Genomic DNA, 24923 nt, shown 5'->3' with positions numbered 1-24923 from the left:
AATAACAACATTTATTCAAGTCTAATGTAAACCCACTATCCAGTAACAAGGAATAAACTCCAATCTTGATGACAAGTGAAACTTTCCTATTCGCCATGATTAGGTTTATCTTTCCATGTTCCAAATCCTCACTTCTTCTTAGTCCCTACAGATCGGAACATATGTAAATTCCACATCCTGTATGAAGGACCCAAGACTTAGAATGAGGTGAGTTATTAGACAATATTGTGTATATACCTGCATGGTTGGGTTTTACTTTCCCATCCTTAAGATCTTGCTGGTATTTAGGGCAATTTCGCTTCCAGTGCGACTTTTCATGGCAATAGAAGCATTCAGCCTCATTAGGGTTAGCAGAAGGAGTGACAAAACCTTTCTTGGTTTTTCTTGAAGAGGAGCCTTCAAGGGTCTTACCCTTGGTACCCTTCGAAGGGTTCTTTCTCTTCTTACCTTTGCCATGCCCGATTGCCAAGACATTGGATGCAGTAGGAGTAGGAGGAGTAAGAACACCCGACTTACCCTTAAGACTACTTTCTGCAGTCTTTAAGAGTCCTTTAAGTTTACTAAGTGTAACTTCTTCCTTATTCATGTGGTATGTCATTCCAAATTGATCATAACATGAAGGTAAGGAGTGAAAAATGATATCTATTGCTAACTCCTCAGGAAAGTCAACATTCAGTTTCTTCAAGCGATCCACAAACCTTTGCATTTTCTGCATGTGGGTCATGAGGGACTCATTGTCCTTCATTTGGGTGGCTATCATGGAGGAGATTCTTTCATACCTCTCTTGACGAGCACTTTGATGGTATCGCTCCATCAAGTCCACGTGCATCTCAAAAGGGTAATAGTCCTCACAGGACTTTTGGAGATCAGTTGTCATTGTAGCAGTCATGATGCATGGTACTTTTGTAGCATCCCTTTCATGTGCTTGAAATGCAGAAATCCCCTATGGGGTAGTAGTTGACTCATCAATCTCCTTCAGCTCCCTATCAAGGACATACTATTTGTCCTCATAGCGAGTGACCATCCTGATGTTTCTGATCCAATCCATAAAATTTGATCCATCAAAGATGACTCTCCCACAAAGGTTCATAAGAGAGAATGAGCCATTCGGGTTTGAGCCAGAAGCATTGGTTTTGGAAGACATCTGAAATGAAAGAATAAGTTTAGATTAGATGTCAGGATAGTCCTTAATAAAGCACCCAAATTCTATATTAAGGCTAGGACCCAACACAATATTTTATAACTTAGAAAAGGGATGCCATAATCCAAGCTATAAAATATTTGAAGGTAGGTGACTGACGATTCACCAATTTCCACCATAAAATGGAATAAATCTTATTAGGTTTCAATTGGTTTGGAAATTCATAGGTTCTTTGAGATTCGTTGAACTTTTCAATGGCATGTTTCAATCTCGAGTGTGCCCTTCAAGTTTTGTGACTGGGATGCCGAGGATCAAAAAACAAGGTGTGAAGTAACCATGCAAATTACTTGGTACACTTAATGTATTACCCCTCAATTGAAGTGTCGGTTAACCGCACACACTCCAACGATACTATGGTAAACATTAAGTCGCCCTTTTCCTACCTTGATAAGTCCAAGTTAGTGTGCAGGTTAACCACACAGACTCTACTAACGACTTAATCAAAGTGCAAAGTGTAATTTCATGGATTAGCACCTTATTCACATTTTCCTAAAGTAACCAAGATTAGGGATTAATAAGAGTTTAGTTACTTTAGTATATTCATAATACTTATTATGAGAATTATAGTCATTGTTCTACCTTTTCGGCTAACCGCTCTCCACCGATCAAGGAAGCGGTGGGTGAGAGTGAACACCTATTAAGTTGCCATTTTATAGGCAACAACCTTATACCCCTTTATAGACCGACTTCATGAATGAGGCCTACTAATGGTAAAACGACTTTTATCTTATACATATATAATTATTATTCACTTATAATATTATAAAGTATAATGGTTGAATTTTAATATTTAAAATCCTAAGGGTTGGAACTAAAGTTTTAATTATGACTTTATTTGTTCCAAAACTTGAGGGCAAGTTTTGTAAACTTTCAAAACTTTTCATTTCTCATAACTTATGATTTTATTAGAGTATTAAAATGAAGACTCTTCATTTTCATAACTCTAGTGTTCTTTTAATGGTTTTAATTCAAGTGTGACTCTTAGTTTTCCATAACTTGAGGACAATTTATGGACTCCATTAAGACACATAATGATCAAGAATTAACTAACATGGAGGTTACAAATAATTCCTATGATCATCTAAATTCATAACTTCAAGAACATGATTATCAAGAATTTCAAGAATCATAACAAAATTATATAAAACTTGTAATTTTTGATAATAGCCATTGTAAATGGATTAGCATAAACATTACACCAACTAAAACAAGTTTTAAAACACCAAAACAATTTAGGGTAATGTTTCTAGTCCATTTCCAGCAGCATAACTCAAAAATCTGGTCACTGCATCCTGTACTCGTCGAGTGCATGAATAGACTCGACGAGTAGCATGAATTTCTTGATGGACTCATCGAGTCCCCCCATGGACTCGGAGAGTTCATACGTGCAGTGAACAAAAAAATTTGTTTTTCAGCTATTTTGCATCAAGTATGAAACAAACAAGTCTAGGCTCTGATATCACTGTTGGGTTTTGAGCATTCTAACACTCCTATGGTGTACATGCAACCCTGGAAACCTTGGATCTATGTTTGACTAAGATACATGCAAAATGATTTTCCAAGGTTCATAATCCTATCTAGCATACATGGGGATCTTTTATTCTAATAGTTAGTAAGAATTACATACCTCTTTGTAGTTTGGATTCCTTTGAAACCTTGTGAGCCTAGCCCCTCAAGTGTGATGCCTCAAATGTTTCACACAACACCAAGTAGACTTGGAATAAAATCTTAAGAGAATAAGAACACTTGCAAAATCGGTTTGCCCTCCTCTTTCTTTCTAGTGGCCGATTTTGGTGAATAGAATAACCTTTATATAATGTGTCACAATTAGGGTTACACCAAGTAAGCCCTAATTGTCATGACTTTTCATTTCCATAACCCATGGGTTATGTAACTCCCATGGAGCATCCATAGAGCATCTTATGGGTTTAACCCAACTTGATAATCCATGGAGCTTTGGCCCACTATATAAGTTATGTATGATTGACATAATCAACCCATATATTTAATTAGTCTTCTTTTGATCACATAATTAATTCTAAATTAATTATCGATCAATACTAACTAAATGTTATTCTTCTTATTATTAATATATTAGAACTTATAATATATTAATAAACCATAATTGTCTTATTTCTACCATTTAGTCTATCCAAGTGCATGATGCCATGCAACCCAAATGGACCATGCTGGGTCGGGTCAAGTACATACCAAATATAGTTATGGACTTAGACTCTATATCCAACAATTATGACAAGTATTCTTATCAAAAAGGGAATGTAATATACCTTGATTAGCATGCACATGATCCGTTGCACCAGTATCCATGACCCATTCGTTTGGATCTTAAAGGGACATCGAGTTGAACATTTGAGGAAGTTAGTTTTGGACGCGGGTAGAGAGACCTACTCGACGAGTTGGGGAGGACCGACTCGACGAGTTGGTATGAGTTTGGGAAACCCTAGATTCGGGGTTATGCACCCTATTTGAGCATCTTAATCCCCACCATTCAGCCTCATCTACAGCCTCCATTTTCTAAACCCTAATCCACAAAACCCTAGTGCTTTGATTGAGGTGGTGAGCCATTTCTTGTGATATTTGTGTACTTTGAAGCTTGTGGAAGAAAAGGAAGCTAGAGGGATCAAGAGGAAGAGAGTAGATCCAGAAACTACACTTTATTGGCTACATTTTCTAGTAATAAAGTTTCTATCTTGACCATTAGTTCATTAGATCTCTTCCTTTCTATTTTTATAAAGGTTTTGGCCCAAGAATGATAGCCTTTGGAGAATGGCCGACCCAAGTGGGTATTCTTCCAGATCTAAGACCTTGAAGGACTGGTATGGCATAAATGTGCAAACTTTATTCCATTAGAGCCCCCATGCAAGCAATAGAGTGTTATTTTGGCCTTTTTAGCCCAAAATTGCCATGCATGAAGAGAAATGTGGGAGCTTTAAATGTCCAAGTAGTGCTAGGGGTTTAGATCTGTGGTTGTAAGTTTTATTTTGGTGTATGGATGGCTTAAGGACCAAGTTTTAGGTCCCATGGAGTTAGGGTTTGAGCTAAACCCATTAAGAAGAGGTATTAACGAGTAAAGCTAGAAACTTTACCCTTAAAATGACATTTTCGGGGTTTATGTGAAGTATGAAGCTTGGATCTGAGGTGTAGGGGCTTAATCCATCAAGATAGCCGAAACAGACAAGGGGACTCGGCGAGTCCAGAGGGGGACTCGACGAGTGGAGTCGAGTTGTCCCGATTCTGAACTAGGTGGAACTCGACGAGTCTGTGAAGGGAGTCGACGAGTTCACACGGTTAATCACGAGTCTGAATAACATAAGAACTTGATGAGTTAGGAGGTAACTCAACGAGTTGGGTCAACTGGAAGTTGACCTTAACTTTGACTTTGACCAGAGGGTGGAATTTAACCAAGGGTAAAATGGTCATTATACCCTTAGAAGGATTTTCAGTTTTTAATTAAATATTATTGTGAAATTAATAGCTTGGGGAGTCGATTGATCAGCAGTTCGGGGATCTGCCAGCTAGCAGCGAGAGGTTATTCGCGGGATTTTACAATCAACTTGTGAGGTGAGTTTTCTACAGTAGGAATGAGTCGAAGGCACCAATGTCGGCCCGTTTTTGTATGTTAATGTATACCGGATCAGATCTGATGTTGGGGATAGCCTGATGTAGTTATATGTTTCCGGATTTCATTCTGATGCCGGGCGAGACCCAAGGAAGGTTATTATGTATGTTTCCGAACTATGGTTCGATGCCGGGTGGTACCCAAGGAAGGAAAGCATGTTTAGTTATACTTGTTATCTTTGTGATACTTGTATGTGCCTGGTAGGGAGGTGACTGTGCGCGGGGGCCCATATCTCATCACTAGTTGACCGTGGATGGGGTTCCATATCTCATTATTAGCAGAGTAGGGGCGGGGCCCAAGATAGGCGATGCCTTGAGAGTAACAGTGATAGTGTTGTGTTTACCTGTTATGTATTAGCATGATTATGATTATATGTTTGTATGTATATAGCAGGCGGGTCCTGGTAGAAACATATTTGTATACCGAGCGGGGCTTGATGCCGGCCGGAGCCCAATGTTTGTAGTATTGATTATGTGTGTGGTATGTGGTAGTTTGGGGAGACTCACTAAGCTTTGTGCTTACAGTTTTCAGTTATGGTTTCAAGTACCTCCGGTAGCAAGGGGAAGAGCTCGGGATGATTGCATGACACACACCATAATTTTCAGCCTGGGATATTTTAGACTCTGATATTTTGATACATGGTTTTGATACAATATTTGATATGATGTTTGAGATACATGACTTGGGATTTTATTATGTTGTCTTATGAATTATGGGTTTTTCTTAAATGATTTAAAAAGAAATTTTTGGGCTATATTTTTAGGATGTTACAAGTTGGTATCAGAGCCTTGGTTTGAGGGATTCGGGCACACTTTCGGGTATCTCTGAACTCAAACTAAGGAATTGGTATAGAAATGTTCAAAAGAAAAACCATTTATATAAAAAGGACTTTTAGAAAAAGAAAAGAATTTTAGAAAAGGTGAAAAGAACTTTGAAAAGAGAAAAAGGTATGGTGCATGCAATCAGTCGAGCTCAAGTAAGTACTCCCAAATTACCCATACAAGTTTATGTTATGATATGGTTATGAGAACTGCATTCTATATTATGGATAAGGATATTGGAAGGATGACTTATGTTCCTATTATATGTGCATCATCTTTTATGAACTGCATGTTAGTACATATTAATCAGAATGATAGCCTAAATAGTATATTCTTGATTATGTTTATTGAATGCTCGGATGTTGCTTGCTTTGTGATTTTAGGAGTTCTATTTGTCTTTTACTAACTAGTAAACGAATATGTTAAGTTACATATTGCGAGGACTAAATAATTTCAGAAGGTTAGGTCTAGCTCTATTTCGGATCTCTTGTTTGAGTCCAACCGTTGTAGGGTAGGATCTCTCATTCAAAGAATTATCTAGTCTTAGTGATATGCAATGGTATTCACGAGCTAGTTAGGGGGAGATAGCAGGGACTTCTTATGCAGTTGATGGTGGAGAGTGGGATGGTGATTACCCTAGGGCGAGCCTAGGATAAGAGTAGTGTTGGGAGCAGTAGTAGTAGTAAAAAGGGACTTGGTGGAGTCGAGGAAACCCTTGAGGAAAGTACAGATATATGTGAAAGGTGGTATGGGACTGAACTACTGAAAGCAAAGGATCCGTACTCGAGTCAAGGAGGGCTAAGATAAAATCAAGAAACTTGTAGTGCGTGTGTGGTCCCTCGATAGTGATGTGTATTGTGATGATTGTCATGTTATATTGCAGTATGCTGACACTATGGGGTAGACCAGTTGGCAATTCAGGTGTCGGTGAGGGATCAGGCTCTGGCTCTCGAGTCGGGCAACTCGATGAGCAAACGAGAGAGTTTATTTCAGTTGAGATTACATGCAGTATTTAGACCAGACTCCTGTGATTTTGGTACGGTCAAGGAGGGCATTATGGAGATTTCGGATGAGAGGTTGGGTGCGTTACGCACCACGATGACGTCCATGATCGGAGCGCACACGTTGACTTTCAGGGAGTTCAGAGCCTGTGGAGTTCCAGACTATCATGGGGTTAGGGACCCCATTGCTAGCAGCCGGTGGTTGGCAGATGTCGCCAACGCCTTCCTTTCTAGCTAATGTCCCGAGGGGGACAAGGTCCGACTCGACTCTTGTCTTTTGAAGGACAGGGCGCGTGATTGGTAGGAGGAGGTTGGACATGCTATTGGGGATGATTCCGCGTTCGACGCGATGACATGGAGTGACTTCTCGGCCAGGCTCCAGGCCGAATTTGCACCAGTTATTGAGGTGCAACAATTACCACGGGAGTTCCAGGACCTCCAGTAGACTACAGAGACAGTGACAGAGATCACTGGCAAGTTCAGAGAGAGAGAGAGACCTTCTTGTTCTGTAGTATGTGGCGGACGAGGAGATGAAGCAGGCTCGATACCACGAGATCCTGAGGAGCGACATTAGATAGTTCGTGAGCCGATCCAGCTGTAAGATGTTGGAGGATATGATCGCTCGATCCAAGAAGAGGGAGATTGAATTGGAGGCAGATAGGAAGAGGAAACCAGATGAGGTGCAGACATCTACATGGTCGGGCAAGAGGCTAAGGTATTGGACTCTAGATCGAGAGGTCATTAGGACCGTATCGTTGTGGCAAGTGCGGCAGGACACACAAGGGGGCGTGTAGGAGCGGTAGTGGTTGATTTTGGTTGTTTTAAGGGTTGTATAAACAATTAATAATTACATAAGAAATTCTTCACCATAATAATCGAGTTATATCATAATAACATTTTGTAAGAATGACTTACAAACAAGGTGAAAGATCTTGCCAAATTAGTAACATTGTATAGCATATAGCAAAATGCGACTAACAAAAAAATGATTGTAGCATATTGAAAAAGATAAGTTTGCCTAAAACCTACCAGATACTCTAATAACGTTTTTGTACTAGCAATTAGTAATCTAAACCCACCAACAGTTACATAAAGTCTTACTCTGTATATGTAAATAAATAATTAAAGCAAATAGTAAAAAAAAGAACATGTTGACGAAATATGAACACCTCTAATTGCCAACGACATAAAATTAATAAAATAATACCTCTTGCATAATATTTTTTTAATTTGTTTCAACTAATTAAAAAAGTCATTTATGTTTACTTATTCTTAGAAACATATTTTAACTAATATGTTTCTCTAACAAAATTAAACATCTGTTAAAAACCTAGTTATGAAGTATCAATTAATCGGAAGAACATATGCAATTATGAATAAGAAGTTACTTTTAAGAAAGAAATACGTACGTCAATTAAATATCTTCAAAAAGAAAAACAATATTCTACAAGATCAACTCCGATTGCATTCTATGTTATTAAGGGTTTTTTTATGCTTATTGTGTGCCAATTTATGGGAATAAAAATCCAGGAATAAAAATCGGCGAGTGTTACTAACGTTAACCACGAACACAAAACCTTTGGATGATTTCAGCAACATCAAAAGAAATCGATGGATTTTAAAGACTTGATATCTCTTCTTTCTCGCCATGTCTACCTGCTCGTATTTGGTTATAGATACGTACTGAACACAGTTAGATGAGCATTCAAATCAGATTTAAAAAATGAACTGTTTTAATCGAAGAAGGAGATGGAAGATGATCGATTGTAAAATCAGAAATTAGGTTTAAAAATTAGAAATTGAGTTCAAGAACATACTAGTGCTATGATGTTGGTGTACGATGGCAACTATAGACCGATTCCGGTGATGAAATATGAAGCCGACGATTGAGAGGGAGGAAGAAGAAGATACGACAGTGTCAAGATGAGGGATACAGAGGTATGTCTGCGAATGGTCGATGATTATAAAGAAGAGATATTAGGTTAACATATATTTAATTTGTTTCCTTAATTGTAAGTGTAAAAAACCAGAAGTACCATTTTTGATTTAATTAATTATTTAATTATTTGCTAATTTGTGATTGATATATTTAGAAACACAATAGTTGTTGGAAATATTTGAATATCTCTCTCACTATATATATATATATATATATATATATATATATATATATATATATATATATATATATATATATATATATATATATATATATAACAAATAAATAACATTATATCAAAAATTACATTTAAAAACAATCATCATGCAATAAACGGCCAAATTATATTTACCTTGAAATCAATAACTATTATTAAAAAGAGAATGGTTAGCTTGTGAATCATTATATTTAGTTGGAACATTTTTTTTTTGGAAAATGTAACTTGTAGGTTCCGTACCAGCTTTCATGCATCGATTAATTCTTGCTACAAACATGCGGTTATGTCTCATGTACTGGAGTCACTGCAGACGAATCTTCATGGTCATATGAGCTCAGTAATGTTAGGATTTAAATATGAATCGATATGTTATCCATCATATTTTTCGCATGCGTTACCAAGTTACAACGACTCAAATGGTTTGATTGGAACTATTTTGAATCACAGGTTTATGAGCCTTAAGTTAGAATACCATAAATATTATATTATATCTTAGAATCATTAATTAGTAAATCTTAAGATATGATAGAAATTAAAAAAACGAATAAAAGGATAACTTTGAAAAATAGTTAAAAATAAGTTTAAATAGAAAATAACTATAGTTCTATGCCATTACATTCAACTGATTGATTCCATTAAAGACGTCAAAGAAATTAACATAATTTTTACATAATCTTTTTTTGAATAATTAAAGATATCAAATTAATAGTTTTGAAATTAATTAACAGTAATAAGCAATACCAATTAAAACCGAAATTTGCATCTACTAATATTTAAATAAAAATAAAAATTAATACATAAATTAGAAAATTACTATTACCTTAAAGATATTGTTTAGAATTTCAAAGAAAAACATCATCATTAAAACTGAAAAATGACCAAAGTGCATTAGTTTCAAATAATCTAATATAAAAACAGTTAAAGAAAACAATAAAATATACACAATTTATTTATAGCCAACCTACAAGTAGTCGATATAAAGTTTCCGGAATGTTTTTATATGTAATAATATTAAATAAATAATAACAAAAGGGATAAAAATCACACGAGTGGGGACTGGGTACCCGCTCCTGGTCCACCTATCTGTTAGTTGGCTGGGTTCCCTGCTGCTTCAACGCTTTATATATTTTAAGGGCCAAATGCCAAACTATATCCTCACCCACTTTTGCAACAACCCGATACAAACAAATTAGTCATCTCCCTCACCCGACCCGGATTACATGTTGATTAATGTTTTAAACCATAAACACTCGAATTTCGTGAAGTTAAAAGAGTACTTTTTTTTTTTTTTTTTTTTTTTTTTTTTTTTTTTTTAATAACTTTAAAATCTCGAAAACAGAAAGCGTTTTGAGATTACAGTTTAATAAAAAATCAAAATGAATGACTCTTTGTATAAAAGTCAAATAAAACGTACATTTATCAAAAAATTATAAAAATGTTACCATGAAATTTTGTATTAGTTTGAGAAAACTATTCCGATGGTCCTTGTGATTTGGGGTTATTTTTAGGCTTGGTCTTTAATTTAAAATTTTAACTCGGACAATACAAACGTTTGATATTTGTTACCTGCATGGTCCCTAACTTAACATTTCGTCCATTTCTCAGTTAAAATGTTCCACGTGCCTTGCACGATGAGGGTATTTCCGTTAATTTATTTTTCAATGGGTTTAATAATCCACGATTCTTCTTCCTTTCTCATTTATTATTCCCTTCTTTCCGCCATTCCTCTGTAATCAATCGATAATTAGGGTTCTAGAAAGCGAAATTGTAGCTACAATGGAATGCGATTGTGGACGTGAAGCAATAATACAAACATCGACCACAAAGAAGAACCCATGAAGGGAATTTTATGCCTGTCCCAAAATGGTAGAATCTTTTCTTCTTATTTTTTTTCCATCCGTAACCCTAGTTTTTGTATCAGGGACCTAGAGATGGCTTTCTTGCTTAGATGGATGAAGTAATGTTGGAGCATAAAGCTAAAATTAAAAAACGAAACTTAAAGGAGTTGCAAAGTCAAAATCGAACATTAAAGTTATGCTTAATATTGAATTGGGTTCTATTTTGGGCAATTATTGTGTACAAGTTGTAACTAGAATGTACTAGCTTTATCATGTTTTTGTTTTCTGGTTTGTTACTAGCTTTATCATGTTTGTGTTTTCTGGTATGTTATTAGGCTATGTAGTAGTGTTTTTTGTAATGAAATTGTTTTGGATCAATTAAATGGTGTTATGGTGTTTACTTTCTTTTGTGATGTACAATTGTTTTGGTTAATACATGTTTAATACTAAGTTACTATTATCATCTCATAACATAACCATAACATAAGCATCAAAATGACTAAAACAAAACCATGAAAAGTAACATAGCATAACATAACCATTAATATCCATACTACAACCATGATAAGTTCCTAATCATTAATTACCTAACCATTTGAAGTACCAAAACAATTACCTAAAGATCAGTGTACTACAACCACACTACAACCATAACAATTACCTAAACATTAAACGTACTTAACATTACATGAAAAGAAATCCAAAAGATAACCAAATTCCAATTCAGATTGTTCCTTTCCCTTTCCTTTTTGTTTTGCCATTCTTTTTTCCTTTTAGCCTTTCCACCATCATTACCAACATTTGGTCATTCCCCTTTGCAGGTCCTTGCGTTATGAACTATATTATTATACTTGGTACATGTAACTGTTTTATAGGCTCTTGAGACTTTATTTCCGTTCACAAAATCCACCTTTCCCAAAGGTGGCTTCTTCCTTTTCTTTTTTGTGGCATGGTGTTTTGGAAGCAACAAAGTAGTTGGGCAAGGAGACTTCACCCACATTGTCCTTCCATTGGTTGGTTCAATTTTAAAGGAATACATTTCCTTCCAGGTTGTTAACCAATAACATGGATGAACAAAGGTTTCTGGAATGCCCACCTCTTTGTTGTTTTTCCTCATGTCCTAAATCGCAGCAACACTATGTTTTCATGGCATTCCAATCAATTCCCACTTCCTGCATGAACATAGTTATCGAAGCACATCAACAACACATTGGTCATTCTAAGGATGACCAACTTGGTACTCCCCATTACTACAATAAGTAACTATATACTCTTCTACCTCAAGGTTGATTTTTTCCAATGTTTTGGTGGTTGTTGGAGTCAAAGGGCTTGTAGCTTTTGCAATTTCCTTGTCCACATTTACAATCTTCTTCATAATGTACTCCTTGATGAACTCCAAGCACGTGATAACATGTGTATCTCGCCCCTCATTTAATTTACTATTGAAAGACTCACATAGATAATTAAGTAAAGAGAAAATTACTCGGATGTTCCCTCTAGTTTGGGGTTACTTTCACACTTGGCCCTTAACTTATTTTTTTTTTTAACTCGGACCATCCAAACATATAACATTTGTTTCCCGTCTGGTCCCAAACTTAACATTTCGTCCATTTCTCAGTTAGAATGCCCCATGTGGCTTGTATGATGGGGGTATTTTCATCTATTCATATTTCAACAGGTTAATAATTCACGATTCTTCTTCCCTTCTCATTCATTCTTCCTCTTTTTCTACCATTCCTCTGTAATCGATCGATAATTAGGGTTCAAGAAAACGAAATTGTAGCTACAATGGAATGCGATTGTGGACCTGAACCAATAATACGAACATCAACCACAAAGAAGAACCTAGGAAAGGAATTTTACGCCTGTTCCAAAATGGTAGAATCTTCCTGGAAAATTAGTAAATTTTCCACCATGGTGTAACCTTATGGAAAATACGGTCGGATGCCCAACTATTTTGAAATGAGAAGATTGACATTAACCATTTATGTGAAAAGAATGGAAAGATTACAAATTCAAAAATCATGGCTTTAAAACATACTGTACATGGAATGAACATCAACTTCTTCCATGTTTGCACACATCCTCCAACTTTTCGTGATTGTTCGTCAATGCCGCAATGGGGTTTTACAGTCAATTAGGATTTTGTTGGGATGGTGTTTTTTTAGGTTTTCTTATTTGTGTGAATAACTTGTGATCATGTAGACGTTTTGCATTCTAAATGGCGCTAAGAAGTGTCTTAAATAATGGACAAAAATACCCCCATCGTGCAAGGCACATGTGGCATTCTAACTTCGAAATGAACAAAATGTTAAGTTAGGCACCAGGCGGGTAACAAAAGTCAAACATTTGGATGGTCCAAGTTAAAAAATTAAGTTAGTGAAGCGTGAAAGTAACCCCAAACCACATGGTACATCCGAGTAATTTTCTCTATTATTTTTGTGAAATATTTTCCTAAGATAAAAAAGGATAGTTTATTTGGTTTCATTCAAGGTTCTAAAAAGCTTGTCATAGCTTCGCCATGGCGCGTCATGGCTCTAAGGCTTGTATTTTCCATCAAGTTTTAATATAATGCCGCCTTAAGTCATATAAGTATATAAACATGAATAATAGTAGAAAACATATATAAATTTATTAATTATATGGAAAATTGTCACCTTATGTCACGCCTTACAAAGGACATGGCTCACCATGTGTAACATCTTGTTTTAGGACGTTTCTTAATTCAGGGTTTGTGGACCGTAATTTGACCATGTAAGACCTTCGGTTTCAAATGAATGGAGTTTAGACTCTATTGGATGTTGATGGTGTTGGATAAGTAATTTAAACCTTGCATTGTTCATTGGAAGGTGAGGGGTAAAATGGGAAAGGTAATGTTTCGTGCTTCTTGCATAAATTAAGGATTTTAGTTTAATATGTTTTTAGTAATAAGTAATTATATATAGTAGTGGGGCTCATCGATACCTTTCCGTGGATACAAAGATCATTGAAAATAGAGTTGAAACGACAAGGTTATGGTTGTTTAAAGTTAGCCAAATGGAGTCTGGTAGTACGCAGGGCGTACACAAGGGAGTATACAAGGCGTACATGTTGAGGGTGGGAAGCGTTTTTAGTGGAGTAAGCAGGGTGTACCTAAAGTTACGTAGGTCATAATTCCGCAGTGTAAAAACCTATATTTTGGGGGGTTTTAGTCCTATTTAAGGTCTCTAACCCCTTGGGGGTCCTTCCTATCATCAGCATCCACCCTTTTGAGCCTCTAATATGAAACCCTAACATTCTCTTACTTGTTTTGAGCATTAGCATCATTATGAACTTATTTCTCCATTAAAAGGTGGGATCTTGAAGAACAAGGTAGTGGGAAAATGTATGGAAGACGGATTCAAGCATAATAGATCCAACAAGATCACATCATTTTTGGACCATTGTGAGTAAAAAGCTTCAAACTTGTTCATTAGTTTCAAAGATCTTGTTAATTTTCAAACTTGCTCATTAGTTTCATAGATCTTGTTAATTTTTATAATAGATCCAACAAGTCACATCATTTTGTCACTTTTTGGTCACTTTAGTGCATAAGTTTAGATCTTGAAAGTTTGTGACCTTTTTATGGAGAAAGTTGGAAACTTTATCCATCTAAACATCATATTGATTTAGATCTGAAGGTTGGAGACTTGGAATTAATGGATTAAGTTAAGAAAAATGCATTTTTGGTCCCTTTTGAGACATAAAGACTAGATCTTGTTTGTTTAGACCATCCAAATCGATAAAGTTGGAAACTTTATCCAATATGAAGCTATTAGGGACCAAATACGATGTTATGAGTTTTAGTATTTATGATTTAAGCTCTTATTGAAGAAAATCTTTTCAGATTGACGGCCACGACGTGGCCTTAGTTTTCCATGCCATGGCGATTGAGGATTTATCATATGTTTTGTCGTTTATGGTCCACTGCGTAGTCATGGATAGCCACGACGTGGCAGTTTCCTTTTGATCGTTAACTTTTTGAAAAGTTTGAATTTTGGTCAAACTTAGGTAGAATTGAATATTTTGCTATGATTTGGTCTCAGCTTGGTTTTAGGAAGCTTGGGTTGGATGTGTTGTTGTTGAGGTAGCTATTAATCTTTTGTTTAGTTGTTCAAGTGAGTTTCCTCAATGTACTTTTTTGGGTTGAAGGCAAATGTCAGCCCAATCCATATGTTTCCCTAATTACCATAATTAGTCCCCATAGATTTAATTAGTCTCTTTTTATCACTAAATTAATTCCAAACTAATTCTTCATCAATACTAATTAAATCATATGATTTCATATTAATATATTAGAACTTATAATATATTAATAAATCATAAATAACCTCTTCTCAAAAGTCCATCCTAACAAATTGTCCTGATGATATGCAACCCAAATGGACCATGCTACTCTTGGGTCAAGTACATACTAATTATAGTTATGGGCCAAGACACCTAATCCAGTAGTCTCCCACTTAGACAAGTCTAATAACTATTATTGCAAGTACAACTTCAAAATCCCGACTAGCAATCGTAGCTCTTAAAATCCACTGTCGAACTCTGACCAAGTTAATGACGCGTCCATTAGATAAGTGATCATATATTCCTCCATTCTACAAGATATCATATGGACTGGAACATGGATTAAAATCATTCTCTCTGTCTATCTGTTGTTTCCTGATTTCCGATTTATGACGACCGATTAATTCAATAAATCAAATTAGTCCAGGCTCGGCCGAGTGCTTAGGGTTGTCATCACTAAATCATCGAGGGACCCACATATATCACTTTTATCCCTCTAAGGGTAAAAGAAATGGATAAACTTTGACTCATATGCTTGCTCTATTTACTCATCAAATCACACACAATGATGTGTTTTATAATACCAAATTACTGGTGCGTTTGAACATCATCAATGTGCAACCGACTTGTAAAGTGCAACTCATATCTCTTAGTTTCAAGAATATAAGATATTATCATCTCATGATCACTCATGATAAAATCCATGAAGTGATTCAAATCAGTGTGGGTTTAATCCAAAACTCGAATCTAATTTCAAGAGTACTCATGAACACTGCAAGCAAACTTGTGCTATGTCTAAATGCCTTTAGACAACCTACAGACCCATTCATGATAGTCTTGCCTCAATACCTACTTCCAAGGTATGATCGACTGTGGATGGTTTGAATAACCTAGTTATTCGGGACAAAACATGCAAAGTGAAACACAAGAATAATACTAATCCTACATGGCCCAAAAACTTTTGAGTGTAAATAAAGCACCTTATATTTAATCACCATATTGATTACACATTATTCATTGTATAATGGTTCATTTAATCAACTTAATACTTGAATTAAAACAATCGTTATCCCATGCTCCAAGCATGCACACTATGTTTGTCTATGGTCCTTTCTTTGTGAAATAGATTAATTGAACACAACTTCAATGAAACTCATTTCACAATTCCAAATCCTTACCGCAAACGTAGGAATACCAAATTCTTGCCATTTACTGTGATCTGTTAGATTCTAAACTTATATGTAATGATCTTCTTGTAATGACTCTGCACAAAAGTCTCAGAGACTTGGCAACAGATATTACCAAGTATTCCAATAGAGAGTTATTCCATGGAACCGAAATCTCAAATTCAAAGTACATTCCTTTGAACATCCTTCTTCCATTAAGTTTTCTAATCTTTCACAGATTTAAAGAATAACTTCTACCTATGGAAACATTTCCAGATTCCCATTTTGACTATCACTTCTGAACAAGAGTTGCTTCTTTTCAAAATATGTCAATGTGGTCCTTCCAAATTAACATTATACTTCTAACTGTCCATGAGCAGCTAATCTTTGGTAAACCTCAGATTGTCCTCGACAATTGCTTAATCATTTTAGTCATATACATTCTGGTCCTTTTTCCCTCTTAATGCCCTAGGGATTTGGAAAATTTAGAACGGATGAAAATATATAGCACATATAATCAATCCTATATCCGAAGCATATGAGACACGATTCATGATGTCTTACATAAAGACATGATTCTAGACCAGTCTTTTTCTATAATGTTTCTATTTGCCATGTTCTCATAATTCGAACTATGAAGAGGGATACCATAATCATAACTGAATTTTGAGAACGCAATTAGCATTTCAATATATAGAATTTCCTTATGTTGAACCATTCCAACATAACATTCATACATATACTTGACTAAGTTTGATTAAAATCTCAATCTAAGCTTTTAAAATTGGATAATGAAGTATAACTTCCTCTCCCTTAATTATAGCAAAACAACTTTTCAAACCCTGCAACTTTGCGAATTGAAACTTTTGTTTTCTATAATTAACATTGCTAACTCGCAAAACTTAACATAATAATCATGCTCCCACTAACATGATAATTATATCCTTATTAGCATAACACTTATGCTCCCACTAGCTTTGACATGTATCCAGAAATCAACTGGACTTCTAGAAATCAATACTTATCGACTTTCTTATTAAAGTTTAGATTTTTGATACGAGATACTTCGATAAGACTTTATCTAAACTTCCCAAAATCATACACCTTTCCTTAGATAGCTCACATGTGTGTCTAAAATTTTTCAGAACTATGAAGAGGAATACTGTAATCATAGGCTCAAATGTTTAAACCTTTGCCTTTGCTCACAATTTGAACTATGAAGAGGGATGTTGTAATCATAATCGAATTTTAGAATGCAACTATCACAACTGCTAACTCGAATCCTTCAAAATCTACTTAGTGAAAGCATTTCCTCACAATCATTTTCATGAATTGGAGAGAAACCCTATGAAACTTAGATTTTTATGGTGTATGTGTTCCTATCCATGTGAATTTGTCATAACCATAATCATAAGACAAGCCTAGTGACAAATCTAAACTCATATGGATTGAACTTGTTCAATCTTAATTTCTAGCCACCTAGCAGCACAAAGGCCTACAATTGCTTCCAAGTTGTTATGCAAACAATTGAGAACTTATAGAACTTACATGCATAGTCAACTTTAATTGGGATAGGCACGAAAATAAGAATATCTCAACACGATAGGTTATAAACCTCAAGTTGTGTACTAGTGATTAACAATACTATTGATTAGTTCTTGAAACTTTTCAAGATCTTTAAGACTCCCACTAACCTCTTGACATATAAGATTCTCTATGTCATGGACCATTCCTTGACAAACAAATATTAAAGAGTTAGTGCGAATTCTTATCAAGATAAACACTTCACACAATTAGTCTTAGTTACTCTTTGTTTTATCTAAAACATCACAACTTACCAGTTTCAAATGTACAAGAGTAAGAAAACATTTTACACTACATTTTATAAGTGTTATAAATCTTCCTTAAGATATATCACTCAATTTACAATCTTAGAGTACGACTCTAAGACTTGATTTTGGAACGAAGTATGACTCACCTTTTGATTTAACCATTTCAACAATTCACGATTCCTCTACTTAGCCATACAAATGTACTAAGATGTCCTTAGAGGATCAATTGTGATATGGTTTCATAATTACTAAGATAATCATAAAACAAGATACTCAAAGTACTCTCCCATCTCTTCAGATTGGAGTAACTTTTATCTTTCTGCCTAATTTGATTCTTCTTATTCGTCCTGCTATTCATTGAAACCGTTTCAATGATTCAAAATTACACTTAATCTTGTAAGTATAACCATATTTAATAAACTTTAGTAAATAATGACGAAGAGTCTTATCGTTCTTTGTGGTGGACCTGATCAGCGCACAACCAAATGTACTCAATCCCCTAGTCCTTCACTTGACTCACATATACATGTGAACAAGAAATTAGTCTTAAATTTCCAAAGATGAAGTTCTCATTCATCATACAATACAAGTTGCATGATTCCAAGTTTCTATCTATCTGAAACTTGGTTGATAGGAATCTTTCCTTATTTGGTAAATTATGACACTACCACAAACGAAAGAATCAAATCCATTTTTCAATATTGCTATCAATGGAAACGTATAAACAACAATTTTCATAAATGTCATTGTAAGGATACTTAAAATAAAATTTTTTCTTTTTATTTAAAAATTGCAGAAAAACTTATCCTTAAAATGAAAATACATATGAGAACTATGTTGTTATCTATTCCTAAGCAATCTATCATAACTCTAAAGCAGCAGCTCAAAATTCTAATCATCGAACCATGCGATCGAAATCCATCTCTTCACGATCAGAATCAACATACTCTTCCTTTAGGCTTCCTTTGTTTCTCCAAAACATCAAAATGTAATTACATTACATCACGTATTAAGAATCTCCAAAGTACGAACTTAATAGAGTTAGATAATGGACTTACCCAATGTAAGGTCAAACATTTTGACTTTACCATCTCTTAGACCTCTTAGGTAATTAAGGCAGCTTCGCTTCCAATGTCCCTTTAATTGGCAAAAATAATCCCAGAACCGGCCTTCTCTTAAGTTCACACTTTTTGACTTTAGCCAATTTCTCCATCCTAAGAGAAGAAATCATTTATGGATTGTTCCATAGATACTTCGGAAGTAGATCTTCCAATCAAATTTGCTTTACCAGTGCTCCAAATCATTGCTGATTCAACAGCAACAAGGAAGTAGGTAAGATCGATAAGGATCATGTCGTTATCTGTCATCAGGGAGAGACTGAAGAACCAAGTCAACAGCCAGCTTCCTCGAGACTTCGACACCCAACTCTCCCAGCCTGTCAATATGTATCTTGATCTCCAAGACGTGAGCACATATAGACTTTGCTTGCCAATAAGGATTGAGTGATCTTGAACTTTTCAATTCTTTGAACTTGTGGGTTAGGGAGAATAATTAAAGGAGGTGGAGTAAGTGAAGTATGATTTCAGTCCCATTAATATACAATAAAAGGATTAATCTTTCCCCTTAATCGCCATGTGGTATATCATCTTCATTAGGAACGCTTTTTCCAAAAGGATAAGGACGACCATAGTTGTCTGAACTTAGACATCTACGAGGGAGAAATTAAATTTTAGTTGATTTAAGTCCATAATATCACACCCAAAATGCATTTACTAGGGCTAGGACCTAACACAATATTTTACAATTCGGAAGAGGGATGCCGTAATCCAATTGCAAAATATTTGAAGGTAGTTAAACGACGATTTACCAATTTCCACCATGAAAAATGAAAAAGAACTTTAGGTTTTAAATGAATTGACATTTCTAGATCTTTTGAGATTCATTGAACTTTTCAATGACATATTTAATCTCGATTATGTGTAACAACGTAAATTTTAAAATAATTTTTTCATTTTTGCAAACATTAAAAACCATCGTTTAATATTCCAAATTCAAACGTGAACAATGTTATCATAACAAAATACATCCCAATGATCATAAAACAGTTTCTCCGACAATGTGTACAATCACGCTGACGCCTTCCCACGGTCCTCGCTAGTACCTGAAACACGTAACACAACAACTGTAAGCATAAATGCTTATTGAGTTCCCTAAAATACAACTTACGCACATACGCCTTTCCAGGTCCTGACCTTCCGGTCCATGTGTCTCAAGGGACTTCTGTCCCGACTAGGTAAACCTTCCGGCCCTACCTGCATAAACCTTACGGTCCACATCACAACGCCTTCCAGCCCATATCATATATGCCTTCCGGCCCATAACATAATGCCTTCCGGCCCATATCAAGCATATCATACATGACACATATAAACGATTAACTTATCACATACAATGCATATAACTCATAACATATCCGACCTTCCGGTCACACAATAAAACCCTTCCGGGTACAGTATAGTGAGAAAACTCACCTCGTGGAAAGTCTATGATGACTCTACCTCGCCTAATCATAAAAATATCATTTAATAATCAAATACTTCCACAACTAAAACTTTACCCCTTATCATCATTCCTCAGAGGGTAAAAGACCATTTTACCCTTCCTTGACCCAAAGTCTTCATGTTGACCAAAACCCTAAAAGTCAACAAAAGTCAACCCTATGAGTACGCGGGGCGTACTGCTTGATGTACGCGGGGCGTACTGCTTGATGTACGCGGGGCATACATCGCCAACCCATGGATCGGGGTCTCCACCCAGTACGCTGCGCGTACTGGGAGTTACGCCTAGCGTAACCATCAGACTTCAACATACATCATTTCTGGTCTTAATCGGTTAAGCCATTACTCCAACTTCTAGATCCGACTCTGTTTATGCGTCTTAACCCATAAAGTCGAGGCCTTTAAGCCTTGGCATGGCTGTAAAGGCTCCAACACTTCTTAACATCATTCTATTCCAACTCAAGGACTTAGATCTCATGCATGGTGCAACATTCACATCCAAGATATCATTTTTATGAGTCTACAACTCCAATAGACTAGAAATATGATGGATCTAAGCTTATGGAGACCATTTGCACAAAAAGTCTCCACCTTTGGGACTAAAACCCTAGAAAATGGTACTTGAAGCATAAAACATGAACCATATGTCAAAATCCAAAATTTTTACATGATAATGAAGCTTTAACCTTTGCAAAGCTCAGATCCACACTTGAACACCACTTCTAGCCTTCCCAATGAGCTCTTCTTCTCCTTTGCTACCTTGGAATGGCACCACCAAGCTTAGAATACTCACAAAATGGCTTAAGAACGAATGCAAACTCTCTTTAGGGTTTCTCTCTGAGGTATGGTGGCTGAGAAGTCCAACCACACATTCCTTTTATAGCCCTCCAAATGAATTAGGGTTTTTAGGTCTGGACCGGTTACGCCCAGCGTACCCTTGGGTACTCCCAGCGTACTCGAGGGTGAACGCGTCCAAATGAAGCGCGCGAGTACGCGCAACGTACTCCTGGTACGCCCAGCGTACCCGCCTATCATGCAAACCCTAAATGGAAATATATCAAAGATGCAGGGCTAAATAGAAGGATACCTGGATTTCGGGCTGTTACATTATGCCCTTCAAGTTTGTGACTGGGATGCCGAGGATCACAAACAAGGTGTGAATAACCATGAAAATTATCTTCGTACACTTAATGTTACAAACCACCTAATCAATGTGTCGGTTAACCACACACGCTCCATTGATCTATGATTAACATCATGCTACCCTTTTCCACGCATTGTCAGTCCACGATTAGTTTGTCGGTTAACCACACACGCTCCACTAACGACTTAACAAGGTGCAAAGTGCAATTTCATGGGTTAGTACCAAATTCATATTTTTCCTAAAGTAACTAAGATTGGGAATTTAATAAAAGTTTAGTTACTTTATATTTATTATTATACTTTTAATGAAGGGAGAATTAGTGTCCTATCCTACCCGTTCGGCTAACAACCCTCCACCAGTCTAGGAAGCGGTGGGTGAGAGTGGACACCCATTAAACTTCCATTTTATAGACAATAACCTTATACCCACCTTATAGACTGGCTTCATGAATGAGACCTGTTAACGTTAAGACCGACTTGTCTTTTTATACATATATAAAAGTGTCAACTTTTAATATTATAATAGTATAAGGGTGTATTTTACACATTTAAAATACTTGGCGGTTTAATCTATTAATTAAACTATACTCTTAATTTAATTAAACTTAAACCATGTCATTATAGAGTTATTAACTTTCTTTTATTTACACACTTTAATTAGTTTTATAAACTCCATAAGGTTTGAATTTTAACTTTTAAAATTCTATGGTTTGGAATTAAATTTTCAAAAGTGTGACTTTACAAATTCCAAAACTTGAGGGAAAGTTTTGAAACTTTTCAAAACTCTTGGATTTTCATAACTTATGAGTTTAATAAAGGCTTTATGAAAAGGGCTCTTGAATTCCATAACTTGAGGACAAGTTATGGAGTTCATAAAAAACATTTATGAATGACCTTTTAAGTTCCATAACTTGGGGAAGACAAGTTATGGAAGACTTAAAACCATTTTATGATGACATTTAATAAATAAGACTTTTCACTTTCTATAACTTGAGGACAAGTTATGGATTTCATCAAAAACCTTTTAGATCAAAAATTGTAACTTACAAAATCAAACAATTTGTCTATGATCTAATTAAATTCATAAATTAAGATAATTCATATCAAACAAAATTCAAGAAATTAGCCTAATCATATAAACTAATACAAGTATTGAAACTTTGACAATTATCTATTAATTGGATGAGAATCATCATTACCATAACAACAAAATCAAATTTTATGAACTAAAACATTTTGTGGTAATGATTCTAATCCAAAACATGCCAAAAACTCGAAAATCTACTATCTAGATAGCCAACTCGTTGACCCCATCTATGGATTCGCCGAGTTCATGCCTATATTCATCCTACTCGTCGACTTGAATTTTGGACTCGTCGAGTAGGGCTATCAGACAACAATTTTCAGCTTTAAAATAATATTCTTGCATCAAATATAATAGAAAACAACCCATGGCTCTAATACCACTGTTGGGTTTTATATACTACAACATCTTATGGTGCACATACAACCCTAAAAGCTTTGGATCTATGTTTTCTCTAATTATACATGCAATATTCTTTTCAAAGCTTTAATCCTACAACTAACATACAAATGATATAAACAACATAAAATACTACTTGGGAGTTTACCTCTTTGTGCAACTTGCAGAACTTGTAGTATTTAGCCTTTAATAACTTAACACCAATAGTATGAATGCCTCAAAGGGAATCACAACACACCATGGACAAAGGATGACGTTTTGAGAGAGAATTCTAGCCACCAAAATCGTCCATAATCTCCAAGAATACATCAGTGGTGATTTTGGCTATGGAGTAACATATTTATATGTGAGATTCCAAAGGTCATGGGTTAACCCTAACCCATACCCATGGGTTTATGATCTATGGTTCATGTGGCCCAACTCTTAGTCCAACTTGGATCAATAGCCCCATCCATATGTTTCGCTAATTACCATAATTAGTCCTCATAGATTTAATTATTCTCTTTTGATCACTAAATTAATTCCAAACTAATTCTTGATCAATACCAATTAAATCATATGATTTCATATTAATATATTAGAACTTATAATATATTAATAAATCATAAATAACCTCTTCTCAAAAGTCCATCTTAGCAAATTGTCCTGATGACATGCAATCCAAATGGACCATGCTACTCTTGGGTCAAGTACATACCAATTATAGTTATGAGATTAGACACCTAATCCAATATGTAGTAAAACCACGATGTGTACGATCACGCCTTCGCCTCACGGTCCTCTGAAGAACCTGAAACCATAAACTAAAATTGTAAGCACGAAGCTTAGTGAGTTCCCCCAAAGTACCGCCACATAAACGTAGTAACAAACAAACAACACGCATATAGAGCCTTCAACCTGACTGGAATGTCGCATCGGCCTACAGACTATCTAGAACGCTCATAGAGCCTTCCACATGATTGGAACGCTCACAGAACCTTCCACATGATTGGAAAACCTCACACGACCTATTGACTGCCTAGAATGTTCTCTGGGCCTTCGGACTAACTGGTACATCGCTCGGGCCTGCAGTCTATCCGGGACACCCTGGGTCTCTTGGCCTTCAGTCCCGGCTGGTCCGCGTCAACCCAATAACCAACACATATCCATACATACCCTAGCATAACAACATATCGATATAATCCTTACCGGGTTTGTTGACTGGCAGCACACTGCAGTACAGTCTCAACCCAACTACACTACATCGACACATGCTATAGGTAAATATATAACCAGTCAACATAAAATCAGGCAGATCTACCGATCACGAAGCATGGCAACATCCTATATAAAAGGATACCGATCTAACATATCTCTGCAACACACCAACATACTATCATGTAACAGTATATATAAACCATTGGGTTGGCCTTGGTGCCTTCGACCCGTAAATAAAGTGAGGGAGACTCACCTCACTCTGATCAATAGCTGTTGAGGTACCGACTTTGAATCTCAGCTCCAACCGACACCTAACCATCCAAGTGATCAATCACAATCAAAATCTTGAAATACCCAAAATACCCTTAGATCAAACTTGGTCAACTGTGGTGAAAGTCAAAGTCATCAGTCAAGGTCCAAAAGTTAATATTTCTTCCCAGCAGAGTACGCCATGCGTACCAAGAGAGTACGCCCAACATACTCTGACTTTAACCAAAAGCAAGGCACTGATTGCGTACGCACAACATACCACCAGGTACACCCAACGTACGCAATGCAGTCCCAAAACCCCATTAAGATCTT

This window comes from Lactuca saligna, chromosome 4 (assembly GCF_052625555.1).
Source record: "Lactuca saligna cultivar CGN05327 chromosome 4, ASM5262555v1, whole genome shotgun sequence".
NCBI classification, from domain to species: Eukaryota; Viridiplantae; Streptophyta; class Magnoliopsida; order Asterales; family Asteraceae; genus Lactuca; species Lactuca saligna.
Note: the sequence above shows the minus strand (reverse complement) of the source record.